Source organism: Maniola jurtina, chromosome 6, assembly GCF_905333055.1.
Source record: "Maniola jurtina chromosome 6, ilManJurt1.1, whole genome shotgun sequence".
Taxonomy (NCBI): Eukaryota; Metazoa; Arthropoda; class Insecta; order Lepidoptera; family Nymphalidae; genus Maniola; species Maniola jurtina.
This window is the reverse complement of record NC_060034.1, coordinates 9,435,128-9,454,049: the sequence shown is the minus strand read 5'-3', so window position 1 is coordinate 9,454,049 and position 18,922 is coordinate 9,435,128. Positions and strand designations below refer to the sequence as shown.

At 34.8% G+C, this 18,922-nt stretch overlaps 1 protein-coding gene across 2 annotated transcripts in view; it reads left to right on the top strand.

Moving 5' to 3' along the window:
* Positions 1-9,636: 9,636 nt before the first annotated feature.
* LOC123866393 (carbonic anhydrase-related protein 10) overlaps positions 9,637-18,922 on the top strand; it is a 45,045-nt gene continuing 35,759 nt past the window's right edge. For both annotated transcript variants that reach the window (XR_006796180.1, XM_045907929.1), the window contains exon 1: positions 9,637-9,895. The gene's annotated coding sequence lies outside the window, so the exon portion shown is untranslated. The remainder of the gene's footprint in view (positions 9,896-18,922) is intronic.

Sequence of the window (18,922 nt, the reverse complement as noted above, 5' to 3'; positions counted from 1 at the left end):
ATTCAAGCGACATAAATTCACTCACAACGTCAAGATGATACATACTAGTCGTCCCATGTCAAGATTAACGGACAGGTGCAATATTACCAACATTTTCGCGATATTGCCCAATTTTTCGCTTTTGTATACGCGAATGAAACTGACAAATGAGATAGATCATATGACAGCACTAACAAGCTGTGAGATATACCACTGTTATACCACGATATCGCATCACAGATTTTTTTAATACCTGAAAGTAGACGCTTTGGCAGAAGCATACAACTTTTGCCAATTAATCACAGGTTCTGTTTGGAATACCATAATTATTTTTAATTTTTTTAGTTAGGTAAATCTTCGTAAAAAGTTTTAATAGCCTAGTGGTTAAGGCGTAGCCTTCTATTCTGGAGGTCGGGGGTTCAATCCCGGGCACTTATATGTAATTTTTCGGAGTTAAGCGCAGTTTAAGATATCACCTATTAAGTACCTACTTGCTTTAACGGTGAAGGAAAACTTTGAGAGGAAACCTGCATGCCTTTTAAGGTTCTCCATAATATTCTCATAGGTGTGTGAAGTCTGCCAATCCACACTGGGTCAATGTGGCAGCCTATGGTCCAACCCTTATCATTCTGAGAGGAGATCTGTACTCATTTGTGGGCTAGCAATACGTTGATCATGGTGATGATGATTGATGTTAATTAATTATTATGAAAAAAAATTCTTTATAACCAAATACTTAAATATTATTTAAGTAATTTTAAAAATAATAATAAAAGATAAAAGAATTCGTAGGTATAACTTACATAGAAGAAAATATATAGTTCTATAGATACGATGTAGAAAGTATAGGAAAAACTTGCACGTATCTTATTTTCCATTTGGAAATAACTGGTTAAAAAGTTAATTAAGCTGTAGACGGGTCAGTCCCGGGGTGGTTTAATTTATTGCTTCGTACATTTTTCTCGCACTGTAACCGCTTCATAAATTATATTAATAAATTCTTATGATTTTGTCCGTTTCAGTATTTGTGGGTACTGTATGTATTTTTTATGAATATTTGGTTATTCTTAGTAAACAGCAATAATGTACTTAGGTATGCGTATAGGACATAATTTCTTCGTACCGCGAGTAAGGCATTTGGTATTGAGTTTTGTCATAATGTCGACATTTCAAGATAGCAATTTACCAGGTTTTTACTCGATCGGTTTAAAAAAAGGGTGTTTTCAAGGATCATGTAAACTGTAAACGTGTGTAAATTTCTTTATTCCACCATAATGATTTGGATCCACCAGATTTGAATCTATGGTATGTAAATCGTTAGAGTCCGTATATCATTCCCGAGTGACACTAAGTATATATTTTTCGAAAAAAATTGGTATGATGGCTATGTGGCGCCTTTATCTATCTTTACTATTAAATTACTTATTTTCGAAAGGTCTCATTAGAAAAAGTAAACGTAACTACGTAAGTAATAATAGTAATCATAATACGTTGCAACATGTTTTTTATTTTATGCTCCTTATAATGATAGTTCATTTTAATAACTACCTAACTTAAGTATTTTCAGCTCCGTCAGTCCTTAAATCAAACTAGATATCTGGCCTACCATTATCACGGTTTAAATTTATGTGTTGACTATCGTTAGTGAAAACATTTGAAAATTATATTTTAAGGGGTATAGTGGTAAGTCCGATTAAAGGAAATAGCATCATTAGCTTACCTCGTATTTCTCACGGTAGATATTTCATGCATACCTTTTTTTTTCTTTCTCGTCTGGCTTTACAAAGATTAGCCAATGTCAAGTTTGTAGTTATTTGTAACAAGTTAGTTAAACTATACAAGTGTGGATCCCGTCTGTGCCGGCGTTCGCCGACATACGCACGGCACTCCGCCAGCTAACACCAACACTGACGAAGTCTCCATGCTTACCTTGAAAGTGTTGCTGATGTATTGATTTCCTTCTTAGGGTTCCGTACCCAAAAAGTACCAACGGAACCATATTACTAAGCCTCCACTGTTGTTTCATGTACGACGGTACTGAACCCTTCGTGTGCGAGTCCAACTGGCACTTGACCGATTTTAATACATATACTACAGCACACTATTATTATAAAGGCGAAAGTTTCTGTGTATGTGTGTATGTGTGTGTGTGTGTGTATGTTTGTTACTCTTTCACGCCATAACTACTGAACGGATTTGGCTGAAATTTGGAATGGAAATAGATAATATCCTGGATTAGCACATAGGCTTTATCCCGGAAAATCAAATAGGTCCTACGGGATTTCGAAAAACCTAAATCCACGCGGACGAAGTCGCGGGCGTCAGCTAGTAATAATTATCATCATCATTTTTATAGTATGTGACGGAATTATAAGCAGTGTGGTAACTAGGAGTAATATAATCTGACCAAATATAATTTAACAATGTGATAAATACATCGTAGATACCGCGTTGGTATTCAAAGTTCTTGGTTCCTTCCTTGCTAGATATAGTGCATTTACTTACTACGGTAAGCAGTTTAGGCCCGTAGCATTAAAATTGTTACACATTTGAATTTCTTACTGAGACGAGAGATTTAAAAGCTTCCCGTTGTTAAAACTTATTTTAATAGAGCAATCTAAGGTCCAGTAAATAATAATAGATGGGTAAAAAAGATCCACTGCTACACAAATAAAATAGTAGATACGCAATAGCAGCCTTAACTCTGTAAGTGATCTCCTCCTTGTCTATTTTATAGTATATGAAGTTAGAATATTTTTATGTAATTAGATTTCAGTAGATAAACGCGTCCCATCTTAGACCACATCATCACTTTCCATCAGGTGTGATTGTGGTCAAGCGCTTACCTATAGTGAAAAAAAAAGATATATATTGCTGTAATACTGTAAAGCTTACACTAGCTGAATCGGCCCGACTGACATGCAAAATTTTAAGTTTCTGTAGCGGATTGCGCTGTACGTTGATGATTATTTCAATTACATACAATTATACCTACTTACAGATTTTTAAAACAAAAACAGAACTAGTAAAAACGGATGGCTATTTCAATTCTATCTATAAATTGTAGAGATGATACCAGAGTTCCCTCATACGAACGTTCGGGTAAAAGATTCTTTTTTGGACCGAAAAACGAATGGATTAGAATACGAAAGTTATCTAGCGAACCGTGCGAATGGAGCAGGTGTGGGGCCACACTTTTTATTTTGCCTGCGGGCTATACTTGTATTGCAAGCGAGCACAATTGTAGATCAACCTTTGAAAACCTACTCGTATGTAGAATGTTTTATGTTCAGTTTTTCATCGGTGACAGGTTTTCGCTCGCCTTAGTAATGATGCATGGAAGCTCGCTAACCAGGTTATAGTTTTTTTTTGGAGTCACACGCTTTCTTTGTGGCATCGTACTTGAAAGCTAAATAGATTAGTCGAGTGTGCTATAGGTTATGAGCCCAGTCTTAAAGAATTTAAATAAATTGAATACACGTGGAGGAGGTCGCGGGCATCATGTAGTTATTTATAAATATAATATCACTACCCAAAACAAATCTAAACTTTTCCACTAAGTAATATCCTAAAACTGACATCAACTCTAAAACATTGCATGTCGCATACAGAAATACATTTGTGTAAACAAACGTAGTGCCCAGGTCGGTATATGATCGAACGAACCACAAAATTCAATTACGTGGCAGACAAAATAAAAACGGTTCAGTCAGACTCTACCGTATCGTTGATTTGTTTCACTTTGTTGTGTATTCGGGTGCGGTTTCAATCCATTTTTCAAATGGAATGACGTTAGTTGTTTATGATTAGTATGCAATTAATCATAATATCATTGAGTCAGTATTTAAGCGATATCATTGATTAAGCATTAATAACGTTTGCAAAGAGTTAACCCGGATATACTTGACCTTATTAGAAAGAATATAAATTAATTTTACCTGCCTTTTAGGGTATTTACACAATTATACAGACTTAAAGAGTATTAAATACATAGTGTTAAGTACCCAGAAGGAAATATTGCACATCGAACTTTAGAAAGAGATAGTGCGCTCGTAGAGCGTTATCTCTGTCATTGAAATCGACTAAACGTCATATAGGTGTGACTGACAGAGACGACGCTCTACAAAGCCTAAGTCTCTTTCTAAAGTTCAATTTAAAATATTAGGTATTTCCTGCCAGGTATTGTACTTAGTTTTTCAAATAATTCAAGAAAACGACAACATTATATTGTTACAACGGCGTCATTAAATCGAATTTTAAATTAAAAGTTGCGAAATTATTTACTAGAGTGATGTGAACAACGTCATTTCAATTTCAGTTTCTCTAATATTTGATTGACTGGAGGAAATTAAAAATTTCATAATTTCATTTGCGTGACAGGTACTTTCAAGTTATTAACAACACGAACCCATGTTTCTTATAAATTAAGACTTAAATGAAAGTATGATAAGAAAGGATATCGCAATATGAAAAGTTCTTGTATTTAAGGAATTTAGCATCATGTCTTACCAACCGACAGTTTACATTGAGTCGGTTTACATTCTACAAGTCTACGAGTAACTTCGTCGGTGACGTTGTTTTTTTTTCTTGACATCGTTTTGTATTTTCGGTTCTTGGGTGTCAGTGTGGCTTACCCTTTCTTCCATGTTTTCATTTTTGAGGTTCCATATCTCAAAAGGAAAAACGTAACCTTTTTAGTACCACTTCGTTGTATGTCTGTTTGTCTCTCTGTCTGTCTGTCTATCTGAATGTCTGTCTAGACCGTTTTTTCAGGAACGCATGGAGTTAATATCAAATATTTAAGTCTACAGCTTGATTTTTTTTACAACTCCTGTGAAAAACCTAAATTAATACAACCAAAAAATTCTGCCATTTATACCGCATATTTTGACCTTAGCAAATACATCGTTATATAGGGTTGGTAGATACTTCCCGCTGACCTTGAATCATGAAATTTGACAGAAAGCGCAAAAGACAAGTAAACGAAAAATCCAAAACAGTGTTAATTCGCAGTCAAGTATATTACATTACATTTTTGGCGATTACAAACTTAGATTAATATGATAATTTATATGACAACATAATTACGAGTATCTTTCCAAGCTACGGAACCTTCGGCGCGCGAATCCGACTAGGGCTTGGCCGTTTTTTATTTTAATGAAAGGTTCAAGTATGTATATATAGCATTTAACATTGAAACGAAATTTTCCTATTACTACGCTGTACTGGTAAGATTTTTCAAAAGTGTATTTCGTAGCAGATAAAACGATGCTACGGTTTTGCTATTGTGAAATACGTCAAGAAAATAATGGCGTGCAAGTTTTGCAGCGCCTCGGCTGCTTTCTGAGATAATGTCTTGAGACGAAGAAAATTGTTCGGTAGATGGCGTGACGGACGTTCTATCTCCCTTTGAAACCCATGTTCTAGATTTTTTATAATGTTTTTGAATTTAATTCCACAGGATTTATGTTTCGAGTGTATTTTTTTTATTTTATAACACTGGAAGGAGCGGTTGTACTCAATAGTTCGACGATTAGCTAATATTATATTTAATTCATTAGTCTTCATACTTTGATGAAAGATTTTTGAAGTCTTTGTTACCTGTTACCTGCCAAAGCCGCCATGATCCAAACTTCATAGTCGCTAATCGTTCCTCCCTGTGTTGGGGACGATGTACAGAGAAACTTTCAGCTTTTATAAAATAACGAAGGTCTGTCCCTCACAGGCTCTTCCAACTTTCTCTATAATAATATTACCTACCCCGTTCAATCTCAGTTTATCTTTTGCAGTTCACGTCAACACAATATAACCTGTTTGTGACAGTTGGCCAATTTATAAATTCAAAGTTCCTTTCCAAACTATGCAGACTTTAAACGTCTTCAACCAGAACATTAATCATTTGAATATTATTCGAAATACTGTTATAATTAAATATATTATAGATATGATTATAATGATTGAGCTTAGCAATAAAAGAACCACTACTCATAATTGTATACTTTTATATATAGTTGATAAATTCATCTCTAAGCATTCAAATAAGTATACAGTGCGGCAACTCTAAAATTAATGATGTTCACTTAGAATTTTTCATTGATAAATTGATCTTGTTTGAAATTAAACTAGGAACTATCAGCTTAATTTCCTATAATTCTCTGGAACACTTTATGGTTCTATATGCTTTCAATTCCATGTACTTCCACGAGCTTATGGACTTCCACGAATATAATGACGACAGGTACCCATGCTACTTTGATCTGATAAATACAATGCTGAAGTATAATGACGAAATAAAATTATAAAAATTTCCGTACAAAATTTAATTTTTTTTTATGTCAAAGATTTCATGACCCTAACGTGCAAGTGATATTACTTGATTCTTAAAGCCCACAAAACTGAAAACTTTAAGGTCGAACCTTCGACCTACCAGAAAAAATGCTAACGTCCTAACCAGGCTATCACTGCTCTTTTTTAAAGAATACGAAACATAAAAGTAAAAATAATTGAAAGAGGTACGCTTTTGCTGTAATGACTAGAAGGAAATAAATTAATTCTATTTTACACAGGAGTGCTCTAAAATAAGGACCCGCTTTGTAGCAGATGAAATACTCCGTGAAATTAACTCCTGGATTCGGTCCACACTGGACACTTCAGGCACGAAAGACAAACGACCCGAGGGCAATCAATACTTCGATAGATGTCGCAAGGTTACAGAATTGTAATTAAAAAGTTTTTAATTCCTAATGAAGTAGGTATTAGAATTTTTAATTTAAATCAATATTATAAAAAGGTAAAAATTTGCTTGTATTTAGATAATAAGCTCTGGAACTAATGATCCTATTCTGATTTTTTGACCCATTATCTAGAGCTTTTTCCCCGGAATTTTCCGGAATTCCTACGGTGTTCCTTCACCATGCACGGTGTGGGACGACCTCCAGCCCGCTGGACCAATGATGAAGGCGGAGGACCGTGTTTGGTGGCGTGCTCTTAGAAAGGCTGATATCTCAAAGGTATCTGAATATGTAAAAAAAAAGTCCTAATACACTGATTGCCTCACATACGCTTATCCCAAGCTTTTAGACCTAAAGACCTTTTAGCACAGAAGTTCCCTTTGTATAAATTGTAGACAAGAAAAAATCCTAGGAAAAACCGCGAGCGATCGATAGGTCACGTCTGTTTTTGACAAAATTAAAAGTCACTCTACAAACACCAAAACCGATTCGCCCATATATTATGAACTAACTAAGTCTATCGTCATTACGGAGCAATAATACAGCAACTAAAGAAATTTACGAGCCCAATGTTTGACCCTAAATTCGCGCAATAAATTATGGTTTACTTTGTCGTTTATGAGGGCTGCTGTAGACATAACCGTGCCCGAACATGTGTAACAGATTGCGGCAATAAGGGAAATTGTCTTTTTTATGAACGCCCGTCGACAACGTACAGTAACGACAGGAACAAGCTGACACGTCTGAACGCTTTCCTCTTTCACTTAAATGACTCTTTGATATGAAAGGTCATAAGAATCAAATTGTTACACTCAATATTTAAATTTTGAACTGAGTTGAAGGCCTTATGCATCTCATACAAATAACATGTGTAAATTAAAAATTTATAACACCCCCGACAAGTGAAGGTTACAGTAACTAGAAAAGAGCTGATAACTTTCAACTATAGCTAAGAACACTCTCGATCAAGCCACCTTTCAAACAAAAAAAAAAAAACTAAATTAAAATCGGTTAATTAGTTTAGGAGCTACGATGCCACAGACAGATACACATATCAAACTTATAACACCCCTCTTTTGGGGTCGGGGGTTAAAGAAATACCTAACTTACTCACTAACTCATCAACGCCCAGCCCAAAGCCTTGGAGCTAGAAATGTGTACACAGAGGTTCCTCTATAATGTACCCCTTAATAATCTACATACCTCCGAGGGAGAGGAATAGGCATCTTCTAGGCAAGTGCATTCCAAACTAGACCTCACCATTGCTTGATTGTCTATAACATGCCAATAATAAAAGTAAATGTAGATAAGGAATGAGGCCAGATTATTAGAAATTCTCACGGGAGCGAAGCCGCGGGCTGTACCTAGTATTACAAATGTTCTTCCACACTTCATGGTGACCACAATAAAGCGTTGCACTCACTTTCAGAGTGGAGTGGAGAGTCACAACATCTATTTGACAACTCAAACTAGCTCTATTTTTTGTCATTGCGACGGCTTGCCCTTTGAGGCACATCCATTTGGTTTTCATTATATTGATTCGAACCAGTGTGAAACGTGCATAAATCGGTTAAGGCAGTGCATCTACTGCCCACATTAGTTGCGCTGATGTACAAAATAGAACTTCGCGAAGTTTCATGAATCATGCTTAGTATGGATCCTGCTATTTAAGAGTGCACTCCATAGTCGCTCCAAGTCAAACGTGAGCTGCTCTAATTAACATTTACGAACAGGAAATACTCAAAAGCCAAGAGTGAGGTGGACACTGTTTTAACAACGCAAATCATTGGTATTACGTCATTATTTTGAAAATGAATCAATATTTATATTCACGGGCCATATCGTTTCGTTCAAAACCAGTATTTTTTAAAAATATTTATTATTATCAAACATGCAAGATAAATCGATAATTGGCATAGTTTTCGATCAAGAACAACAAATAGTAGAATAATCGTCGTATATCGGGAAAGCGCGAATGAACTGTAAAAGTCTTCTTCAACCAATTTTCAGGATCACTTAAGACCCACTTTGTCCATAAGTAGCAAAACTTTACCGTAATTTTAAAGAATAAGAAATTCCAAAGGTCATTAGGAACTAAATAGGTATACATAATATTTATAGCATCCTTGATGCCAGTCGCCCGGCACGCAACATGAGAAATGTAAGTACCTATCTCACAGAAAAATACTAGGTAAAGTTTTGAAAGTCTGAAACATAGCTCTTGTTTTATTCATGCACTGACATGTGGCGTTTTCTCCGTTGTATACAGGCTTTCTTCCTTAACAAAATAAACAACATTTTACTTTGAGTTAGGTCCTTTGAAAGACTTCCTCACATGTTTTATGAAAGAGTTCTTCAGTTGCATTTTATTTTTATACTGAATTTTTTAATAAATTTTAATAGATTTCCTGATGTGAGAAGAATGTAAGAAACGTGTCAGTATTCACTTCCAGTCTCTACATTAAATACCTATAGGTGAATAAAGACATTATCTTCACACATCTTTAGAACATTTTAAGATCATCCCCTCCACTCGATTGATGTAGGCCGTTCCCTTTTGTCACTGAAAACTGTATCTATCTCTGTCTGACACGGAAAAATTCAAACATTTTCCAGCGTTCCGCATCACATTCGATTCTTTGTTTGCAGCCTACTCAAAATCTCAAGTACTACAACATAAAGCTTATTATTGTGCTTCAGCTGGCATGACTTTGTACCTTTTCATCTTTAGGCTGCTGAAACGTAAACTGTAAGTTACTACGTATGTCATAAGAAAGTTATTTTGTTGAAAAAATATCCAAGCTAGCGCCTTATGAATAAGGTTCATTTTCAAATATATACAGCGATTCATATAGGCCGTTTAGGGTTGAGGGATGCGTGGGAAACTTAAAAGGTAGGCCACAGGGAACGTGTTGAGTGAGTTTCCCAGTGAAACATGCCTTCAGTCGCGCTGCGCACGTATCATGATGTGCACAGGTTTTTAGTCCGTTGTACGTAAAATGGCGGGAACTTTACGATAATATTCTAACTTTTTATTCTAACTAAAATTTGTTTAAAATACTAGTTTTAAATTGTGAAAATATAGTTATATAAATATTTGTATAAACATTGCTAATAAGTTCTATAATAGTGATAAAATAACGTTATTTAGTCATCATCATCATCAACTGATCTCTTCCAATGAGGTATGTAAGATTTTACATTTAAGGACTTTTTGGGCTACTTTTATGTTATCCTACTATTTAAAAAAAAAACATCTATCAGGGTTAAATAGTGGTTAAACAGGACAAAATAATTTGCCCATATAAATGACAAATAAAAAGGTTCAACAAATAAAAACTTATAATACTAGTAATAATGATGTAAGCAATACCCTTATTTATTTTTAAAACTTTTCGTTTATTTTATACAAAATTTAAATTTATACAAAACTTTATAAACTTAACAACATTTTTTTGCAAAATAAAATATCCTAATTAAGTAGAGCATGAAGAATGCTTACTGAAATATTAATCAGTTTAGGAACTTTAATTAGATTAATATTAATATCCCACAATATGAATAACTAGCTACTGCCCACCACTTTATCTATAATTTCTGCTTTCTCGTGATACATAATTTTATTATTTAGTTAATGTCCCATGGTGAATTGAAATTCAGATACAAGTTAGCCCTTGACTGCAATCTCACCTGGTGGTAGGTAAGTGATGATATAGTCTAAGATGGACCTGGAAGGGGTATGGCAGTTTTCATTAAACCCATACTCCTTTGGTTTCTACACACCATCGTACTGGAACGCTACGCTTGGCGGCAAGGCTTTACGGGTAGATTATTCGATCAATCGAATTAACAGAACAGAATAGGTTAAACCACCGAAACAACCAAACAAAGCCGGGGCGGATCAACTAGTTATAAATACTTAACTACTGTCAATTTATTCATTACGATATACTACGATTCTACTTCGATACTTAAAAAGTATTTCTGTATCATTGAATGATCTTAAAATATCTCTTGGAGTTGTAGCTTTCCGTGAATAGCACTAACTTCAAAGTTCTACTGAATACATTACAAGACTGTTTCCAATTTACCTAACTTGAAGAGCTGGCTAACAAAACTATGAAGGTAATTGAACGACAATTGTAAATTAAAAATTTATAACACCCCCGACAAGTGAAGGTTACAGTAACTAGAAAAGAGTTGATAACTTTCAAACGGCTGAACCAATTTTCTCGGATTAAGTATAGCTAAGAACATTCTCAATCAAGCCACCTTTCAAACAAAAAAAAAACTAAATTAAAATCAGTTCATTAGTTTTGGAGCTACGATGCCACAGACAGATACACAGATACACACGTCAAACTTATATCACCCCTCTTTTTGGGTCGGGGGTTAAAAATAAATTTTACAGGAGGAGCAAAAAATTTAAAGAAAGCTGTTGAAAGCTGGGAAAAGTTCGTGATTTCGATCAAAACGGTATAATTAATGCCGTTCTGAATTGAATTTTTTTTGAATTTGGAAATTAATTCACAATTGTAGTCAGTGAGCAAAATCAAAACTTAGGACTCAAGTTTAGCACAGTTTTGAGCCCTTTTGCTTGGAAATTTAGATTTCGTATTCAGTGGGTCAAAAACTCTGGATGAAAAAAGTAATTTGAACCAGAAATTTAGGTAGTAATTATACTTGTACTAAAATACAGATGAGACTACTTGTCAAGTTAATTAACGTATTAACATTACGATTTGATTCCTAAAATTTGGCTGAAAGGAATTTTCCCTAGCTTACACCCCAGCACTTTCCATACAAAATGTATTATGGTTCCCATTGAATACTAACCAATTAAACTCAATGAAAAAGCACTTTCTGGTAACAAAATATCTGTCTGTGGTCTGCTAGATTCCCATAAAAATGTGTAGCTTCTAAGTAACAGTTCAACGTTTAGTTTGTATTGGTATCTTAAAGGTAAAACAAGTAATATTATAATATCCAGTCAGGTTTCTTAGCTACGGGATTAGATCACAAATGCTTTTTAATAATTAATATGGACTACCAGTTAATTAAGATCTAGAAGACTATATCAATTTATAACATAAATGATCGCATTATAAAATTACCAAGTGACAAACTGGCAGCCAGTTTGGATTTTGTATAATTTGTTGTTATGGCAATAGAAAAACATTCTATGAAAATGTCTACTCTCTACTTACCTATTACGGTTCGTGAGTTACAGCCCACTGATAGACAGAAAGACGGATTGATAGATGGACGGACAGACGGGCGGACAGCAGAGGCTTAGTAGTAGGGAGCTTTTGGCACCTTTCAGTGCTAAAAACTATTTCAATACGGACGAAGTCGCGGGTAGATGTTAGTTTGTAATATTATTCAAGCGAATGAAAATTTCGATGCACTTGATACTGATAGAGTCGCTCGGGGGATTTAATTCCCCCGACTGTCACGAATCGGCGCATGTTTTTTCATTAAAATGCATTCAATGAATGGTACGACGACGGTGGCTTTGAAATAGCGGGCCTTTTCAAAAATATTCCGCTGACATTCCCCTCGATTCTGCTACCATCGTATTTTATGGTTTCGAGTTAAAGAAATTTTTGTAGACGAGTATTTTGCCTTTTAATGAATACATTAATCAATTTTTGTTAATATTTTAAGCTTTCCACTTCTTACTCGACTACACTAAGAGGCGGGTAATGTTTTTAGGGTAAACGTACTCGTATGTTTATCTGTTTGTGGATATAATAAAATTCTTTGGCATCGTTAGTTTACGAAAAACAAAAAGAAAAAACGCTTAAAATAAAAATTGATTAATTAATTATTATATGAAAAAAAAAACTGACTGCGCAAAAGCATACAAAACTCTAATGCTAAAGAGTATCGCAGATTTGACGTATTTAACAGTAATTAACAGTTTTTACTTTTACATGTCCCCGGCTGAGATACTCTTTGTAGTGGGAGAGCCATAGCCTAAATAGCGATAGCCATATTAGCACTAAAGTTTAATTAAGCTTGGTAGGCTTTTGCGCAGTTGGAAAGAAAAGTCCATTATTAATTCGAATAAATAATAATTAAAATTTTCCAAAGAATGGTCCGTGTTTATTTTTAGAATGAGAAAATAGTTACAATCACTTTGTAAAAATAATATTTGGTTACAAATAATAATCTGAAAACCATCGTAAGGGTGAGTGCACATTGGCTACTGACGCCTGGAAATTCAGACATCTCTAAATTGAAGCCTTAAGTGCTAAAAATCAGCCTCTTCGACTGAGAAAAAGAAGTGATAAATGTGCAACTAGCCTAAAGAATAGACAACCACTTCGTGAAAATGGTATTTTACTCGAAATAATATGAAAATCCATCGTAAGCGTTGGTTGGAAGATTTAATTTCTTTGACTGTTGCGAATCGGTGCATGTTTTTTCATTAAAAATGTAAAATGCATTCAATACAACGACGTGGCTTTGAAATAGCAGGTCTTTTCAAAAATATTTCACTGACATTCCTTTCAAAACTGCATCCTATTATATTAACAACTTGTAGTCGAATGATATAGATCTCTTTTTAGTTTTTTAAATCACTACCATCCCTATCCATATAGTCATAACTGTAAGGTTATTTTTAAAAATTAATATGAATTATCAGAAATATTTCTATATATATAGAATAAAGTCGATATTTGGCTCATTCGATGTCATAGGATCTGTTGCTAGGAGGTTTTGTAGGTTTTTATTTTAGTCTCCCTATGAAATTCGGAACGATTATTGCATTTGCATTTTCGGTGTTCAGATCATGAACTTGATAATTAGATGTTGTGATAGCAATCACGCTCTAATTTAATCATTTATTTTGCCTTTTAAAACGAGACGGATTTATGTCACTGACATACCTAACTGTGTCATTTAAACGCCAAGTAAATCATGAAAGTCTCAACAAAGTCGAATCACGCTCTACAGATTTCAAAATGAGACACTTTTGAGCGAGAAACCATCAAAATATGGCTCAGCAAATCTGGCGCGGCACGGAGAACTTCAAGTCAGGCAGGTTGAGGCAACGTTTCTACTTGAGCTGTCCACTTCCACTTCCACAAAAAAAAAACTTGTTGATTTTAATATTTCAATATCTTGTATGGTGGATAACAGGATCGCTCGCTTGGGGGGTTCCGCTTGGCTGTTTCCAATCAGCGTATATTTTTCCATTAAAACTCATCGACATGGCTTTAGAAGAGCAAACCCTTTCAAAAATATAACGTTGAAATTTCTCTTTGCTCCTTTTCTACTCCAATTCCATTCAATTTACAAATTCTAACATCCGTGATGAGTTCCTACTCATCATGTTTCTCCTTGCTCGCCAACTCGTTTCTAGCTTCTAGCTTAACTCGTTTCATCGGTTTCGAACAACTGCCTAAAGGGAAATATTGTTTAGTTTCAGCCGAATGAAATCCATGCCTTGTATGGCAATGGCCGCCGGGTGAATCGCATCCCTGACTATTGCAAATACAGCGTATATTTTTTATGTTTTGGAAACCCATTAACTTGATGACGTTAAGGCTAAAGAAATTGTACTGTCGGTTTTAAAATAAACAAATTCTTACTTCTTTAATACATTGGGCAAGGACACTTCGACGTTTTTAAGTTTTTCTAAAATTCTGTAAATTCTGGGATAAAATTAAACGATTATCTCGACCAAATTTCATCAAAATTGGTTAAACGGAATGAATAGATACACGCAAAAATAAATAAATAAAAAGTAGAAATCTGTATCACAACAGATATCAAAGGGCACGAGTATGAATCACAACATCAGTGCGATGCCGGAAAAGTCACTACTAACTACAGCGAAAAGATTTTAGATTTTTTTTTAAATTTAGCATTGCAAAAAACGCCTACCTATTTAACGCCTTAAAAAGGTATAGATACTTACTTTATTCGCTATGTATACAATATACATCCTACATTTCAAAAATTAAACGATTTCACTTCATTACATATAGGGGCGAAAATACTAAACCAAGTTGTCCAATAACTATAAAAATATCTAGGTCAGGCAATCAAAAAGTCAAGGACACATGTGATGCTTAGCATCATAAATGGTGACATAAATCGCCATACTAAAAACTTTGGTCACGCGAATTCTGCTTTGTTTTTTTTTGCCTTGCACTGGTCTTGATCGTATATTCACAAAGTTATGAAATGTCTAATGTTTTCCGATGAATGTTTTCCATGTGAAGTTTCGTAAATTATCTTTAATTGCACTCGAAACAAAACCCAATATCATATTTATAAATATGTGTAGTAAAAATTTCCATACCTCATCATTGAAAAACGGAATCTTTAAAGGATCACATTGTTGGCTGTCTGTCAGTATGTCTAGACCATTTTTTTCAGAAACCGCTACAGGTATGAAGTTGAAACTACTTGGTACTAAGGTTAATAGCTTGTATAGTAATTAGATAAGGCTAGCTTTAAGTTTTATTGTCATATTTTCAATTAAAAAAAATAGCTTGTCATGCGGTACTTTCAAGTTTCTAGTAGGTATACTTAGTACATTAAAAAGTTATAGCTATCCAAAGCACATTTTCATTGTTCATGCAAGGAAGATGCGTCACCAGATGTACCTATTGAACTATAATCCTGTAAAGGCACAATGGAAGTCTCGTGGCACACCTAAAGAGAAGATCCGAAAATCATAAGCCAGTGTGAAAATATTACGTCTAGAATGCTTTTGTAAAGCGCGAAGCTAGAAGTTTACGCAGGAGATCAGCGACTACGAAGCTAGTCTTCTGGCGTAGGCCATTTAAAAAACTCATGTAGAAGGTTACGAAATGGTTACGAAATAGGTAGAGTCGAACGAACGCCAGTTTACATGGAAACCTTAGCATTTTTGTAGCATCATAAAAACTTTTACTTTATGAATGGCTTTTTCACTGTCTAGTGAATAATAAATAAAACGATGATTTAAGATTTATTATGTTTACCACTCGTAGGTGAATATTAACTTAATAACAACTAGTCTATCACATTCATCTCATGTTTTAGTTTGTAAAAATATGTACAGCGGCACTGAAGAATCTGTAACTTAAAAGCCGGCAACATATCGGTAGTTTCTCTCGTACTGTAGATATTCATAAGTGACCAGCCTGCATGTGTTTGCTATCCATTTAAAAATTCCTAGAACATTAATTATACAAGTGTCAAAAAAAATGGATGAAAATACCCTAAAGGATTTTTTTAGCTAAAAGGTTATATATGTTTTTCACCAAGTCTACCAGCAACATATATGAATTCTCCAATATTATGGTTTGAATTCGCGTTACAAAATTAAAACACATAATGTTTGTATCGGATAGTATTCGTATTATCTTGCATCCAATTACGCGTAATTGCGGATAAACGTGACAGCTACGATAAACTTTTATGTTCACATAGAACTGTGGAAGCTTTTCACCCAAGCCATTAACCGCGGGTTAAATCGTCTGTTAACTTTCTATTAAATCATTATATCCATACTTCCATACCTACAAATATTATAAATGCGAAAGTGTGTCCACTAGCTTTTTACGGTCCGTCCGTTTGACCGATTTTGATATTATTACAGAGATAGCTTGCATCCGGGGAAGGATACGGATACTTTTTTAGAGTTCCGTACCTCAAAAGGAAAAACGGAACCCTTATAGGATCACTTTGTTGTCTGTCTGTCTGTCCGTCCGTCCGTCCCGCGTCCGTCCGTCCGTCGTGTGTGTCAAGAAACCCAATAGAGTACTTCCCGTTGACCTAGAATCATGAAATTTGACAGATAGGTAGATCTCATAGTACAAATATAGGAATAAATCTAAAAAGCGCGAATTTGTGGTTATATCATGTAAAAAAAAATTGAAATGTGTTTCAATTTTCAAAGTAAGATAACTATACCAAATGGGGTACATTCTAAAACAGATTTTTATTTATTTTTATATATAATAGTTTTTGATTTATCGTGCAAAATGTTGGAAAAAATACCGGAGTACGGAACCCTCAGTGCGCGAGTCTGCCTTGCACTTGGCCGATTTTTTCTCAGTAAATCAACTAGTTCCCACGGGATTTTTTACAAGCCTAAATCCACGCCGACGAAGTCACGAGCATCATATCTATTTAATACAGAGAGAGCTTGCATTCGGCAGACAAAGGCTACTTTTTATCCCGAAAAATGTAGGTGCCTTAAAACAGGTGCAAAACAAAAAGATAAGTATAGCATTATATTGATCGGTCTGGATGCATCTGTTGTCGGCCAAGTGCCAGAAAAGCTGTTGCATTAAGAGGATTGCCTGCAACTTTTTTATAAATCGTTAACGTTTGCTTATTATTTAGTGAAAGATTAATGAAGCAGGGATGATAATAATCGTTATGATTTTTTTCTAATACTCATGTTTGAGTAATGAGAGAATACATAAAGCAAACCGGCGATTTAAATGTTTCACTAGACGGGGCGCTTCATACATAGTAACGTGTTCCAACGAACATCGGTGACCGCACTCCTGCAGTGTGATTCTCTAAAAAACGGTTCAACGTTGACAACAGCGATGCGGTCTGCGATGTAACATCGTACCGATCGACCAGGCCAGCAACGGTTGTAAATTTGTGATTTCAATTGTCATCCGCTTTAGACGCAGTCCGTTTGTAAAATTATACTTGCGCGATAACTCTAAGTTATTATTCACATAGGTAGCTTTAGTCTCTATACTCTGTTTAAACTTATTTATTTCGTAGAAACGGACTGCGTTAAAGCGGATTACACTTGACAGGAGTGCGGTCACCGATGTTCGTTGGAACATGTTACTATGAAATGTCGCATCTAGAAGAACATTTATATCGTTGGAGCAAACAAAAGCGAGATAAACCCCCATATCAATGTATTTATGTTACCCATAATCTCAGGCGAGCTGTTTTTAGGTGGCGGTTTCGTTGCGGTCGTTTTGACACCCTCAGCTCCCATTAGTAAACCGTGAGGCAGGGTTAATGACCGGTTCGCGTGATACCACACTACTTCACGTTTATTTATACGATGAACGAACAAACCGAGACCTTACATTCAAGTGTTACATGGCGCTACCTATCAAATTTCCATTATCAGCAAGTTTCAAGCGTAACTTATGTAGACATTTTTGACTCAACTCTGTACCTGTGTAACGAAATTATAGTGGTAATGCCGTGAAAGCGACTTTTGTTGTTCTTGTAAATATTTATTTTAATGGTTCGTTGAGTTCTACAATATCATTATTTGTAAAGCCCAGTGAAGAGTAAGTAGCTCAATGGTATAAAGGTTGACTTTTAGTTACTAAGTTAAGGTATTGCCCGAAACTTCGTCCGCGTGGATTTAGGTTTTATTTAAATCGATTCTTTTATTTTCCGAGAAAAAGTAGCATGTGTCCGTGTCCAGCATGCAAGCTAAAATCGGTTAAAAGATGGGCCGTGAAAAGACAATAGACACACTTTCGCATTATGATATTAGTATGGATGTATGATGATACATGATCAAAAAAGTTGAATTGTAGTAAATTGTATAGTCATCCCTCTGAATATTTATATTGTATCTTAATTAGATTAAGCTTCACAATTGGAAGAGAATATGGTGTTTATTATACTTACGAGATTGTTTGAAATATTCTGAAATAATATTATGTAGGTACCAACGTTAAAAATTCTTTAATTAGTAGGTAAATGCAAATTATTCTTTTGGCTGTTCCAGATTTGGGGCAAATAGTATTTATATTAGACTGTTTGTAGTGTCTGATAATTTCATACATAATTATTATACTTTCAGATTTTTCAATTTATAAGCCACGCTTAAAGGGATGGATAGGGTGGCATCGTAAAAATAAAATATATTGGCCACATTATTTATTTATCATTGTTGACCATACGTTGAGTTGCAATAATAAAAAAAGCGCATTCGTATATTAATTCCATAAAGCAAGGTTTCGGTTCGTAACGTGTTGGAATCGGGCCTGCATTAATTTATAAAGGCCGTGAAGGATTTATGAACGTTGCACCAATTTTACAGACGGACGTTCTATGTGTGTGCGCTTGGAAAAAATCTATTTGTAAAATGTAGTTTGCGAGGCAGGACCAGGATAAATCATTTCGTGTTTCGTTAGTATGAAATAGAAATACAAAGATTTTTATTCGAAAAAACTTTTACAACTGCTTTTATAATGAGCTAATGTTAT